This window comes from Osmia lignaria, chromosome 11, assembly GCF_051020975.1.
Source record: "Osmia lignaria lignaria isolate PbOS001 chromosome 11, iyOsmLign1, whole genome shotgun sequence".
Lineage (NCBI taxonomy): Eukaryota > Metazoa > Arthropoda > Insecta > Hymenoptera > Megachilidae > Osmia > Osmia lignaria.
In genome coordinates, this window is record NC_135042.1 from 32,501 (window position 1) to 35,000 (window position 2,500).

The following is a 2,500-nucleotide window of genomic DNA, read 5'->3' on the forward strand; positions in this document are numbered from 1 at the left end:
GATGTGTGTTGTTTACGGACCGGCTGAGAAGCGACGATAGCGAGTCTTTGAAAAACTATGTGTCCATTAGTTAGACCGATCGTCGCCGGCCGTGTGTCTGTTCGAATCTCGCAACCCACGATTCAGCGACAGGACGCGCGCTCGCATTCCTTGTGTGCGTTCGTACTTTTCAAGGTTTTTAAATGTACTTTACGCCCGACCGTCGAGAGGAGCGTGCCACTGGGCGTTTCTCCGACGGTTTCCGTCCTTGGACGCGATCGTGTCGTCAACGATCGAACAAACAAACAAATACGTTGGCGACGCCCGAATTCGCTCTCCCGCACGCGCCGGGTGGGAGAGTGATGTGGGTATCGAATGTGATGCGTGTTAATAATGAAAATAACACTCTAAAGATCTAAAGAGTTTGAAATACAAAATTTTACGATTACCCTGAACGGTGGATCACTTGGCTCGTGGGTCGATGAAGAACGCAGCTAATTGCGCGTCAACGTGTGAACTGCAGGACACATGAACATCGACATTTCGAACGCACATTGCGGTCCACGGATACAATTCCTGGACCACGCCTGGCTGAGGGTCGTTTTCTTAACAAAAGACTGCTTGCGTTTGCTTCTCGAAAAAAGAGTAATTCATTTCTTTCTAAACATCTCGCCGTCGTTCAACGAAAGTAGAACGTTTCGGAGCGGGATTATCGAACGAAATTGAAAGAATGAATGAACGATAAACAAAGAAAGAGTCGCAACGTACGAGCGATAGTTGGGCAGTTCGTCGGCGTTTGTCGTGGAAACGATGTGACGAAAATCGCAACCGATACACTAAATGCAGGCCGTTAAAGGAGAGAAACAAATTTCGAAATATCTCTTCGAACTAGCGCAAGTGCGTCACGGCGCGCGAGTCGTTCGTTAAAATTTATAAACGACCGCCCGTGAAAGCACCGAGTTCTCGGAAGATAATCTATAAAGATTCTCCATCCTGCTGGAAGTTATCGGATCGGCGCGATTGTTCACTTGTAGAAATCCACGCTCCCGACGTTGCCAGAAACGATATTTACGAAAGGTGTGTCAAAAATAAACGAAAGAAGCTCTCCTATAAATTTAGAAAAAGCAAACGAGTGAAATGTTTGAGATGATAATTTGCTGAAATGCAAGCTCGAATAGCCCCAGGGTTTCGAATGATTCCCCGCGCTTTATACATCTCTCTGTTTACAAACGGTGTATAAATGAAAGATCGCTTCAGATGGGTCGTCGCTGTTTGACGCGCGATGCTGTTCCTTTTTTTTTTGTCTGTCTGTGCGTTTAGCTTCGCTAAACAAGTTAAATGGTTAAAAAGCGTCGAAAAAGCGAATACACACGCGACAAGACAAATCTAACGAGTAAAGGAACGCTCCGCTCCAAGATAAAAATGGTTGTTTACAATCAATACAGCGTTTCGGTACCCCTGATCGTAGTCTGAAACTGTGTAACAAAAGAGAGGAAAGCGAATGGTGAAGGAACTTCGAAGCCTCCGTGGCGTGGCTAGAACTTGTGATAAAAGTATGTTTGCAGCAATTATGCATGCTCCCGTTAAAACAGCATTTCAATGTCTCGCATGGCTTAAAGCTCTAGGAGGCTTCAACATTTAGAATACATACGGACTACTTCGTTTGTTAAAGATAAGCGAAGACCGCGCGACCATCGCTCGGTCGTCCAGTCCTCGAAAGTTTTGTTGCGTTCCAAAGAAGAGACAAATGGGGTTTACCCTTGCGCTAAGGGGAGAAGAAGAGAAAAGCAGTTGTTAAATCTAAGAGGTGTGTGGAGTACATCGCGTGTTGGTTAAAATTGTTAAATGAAGTATACGCGAAATGTTCTCTCGCTCTTGCTTTTCCTCTTGCTTCCGTGGCGCTCGAAAAGAAGGGATGATAAATAAAGAAACCTATTCGAAATCTCTTGTGGAACAAAAAATAATACGGACGGACGTTAAAATTGAACCGAGACGAAATGGATCGTCTTGCGAGTTGTCTTCGCTTTGAAATTGTTAAAAATTGATAAAAGCAATACGACGAAGCTGCAGTCCGCAAAATGTTTGAAGCAAAAAGGAAATAACACGAAAATTATGGGAACGTCGTGTCTCAACTTTTTTTTCCCTCTTGTGCTCGTTTCATCGAACGATAAATACAAACATTTTGAAACGAGAGAGGAGGAAAAATTGAATATGCGAAAGGTTGATTCACGCACAGTTTCTCTACGTGTTTGCTTTTTTGCTTCTTTTCGTTTATTTTTTTTTTTTTTTGCATCGAGCATCATTATTCACCTTTCGATGAAACCAAAGAAATTGACGACCTCAGAGTAGGCGAGATTACCCGCTGAATTTAAGCATATTATTAAGCGGAGGAAAAGAAACTAACTAGGATTTCCTTAGTAGCGGCGAGCGAACAGGAATGAGCCCAGCACTGAATCCCGCGGTACCGCCGCTGGGAAATGTAGTGTTCAGGAGGATCCGTTTATCCCGAGACATCGAATTG

The 2,500-nt window shown here is 44.0% G+C and overlaps 1 non-coding gene and 1 pseudogene across 1 annotated transcript; both read left to right on the top strand.

Moving 5' to 3' along the window:
* The first annotated feature begins 425 nt into the window (after nucleotides 1-425).
* On the top strand, nucleotides 426-580 carry LOC117611519 (5.8S ribosomal RNA). Its single transcript, XR_004583208.1, has one exon. It is a non-coding gene; the product is annotated as a 5.8S ribosomal RNA (ribosomal RNA).
* Nucleotides 581-2,314: 1,734 nt separating this feature from the next.
* Nucleotides 2,315-2,500, top strand: part of LOC143305873 (large subunit ribosomal RNA) — an 8,647-nt pseudogene continuing 8,461 nt past the window's right edge.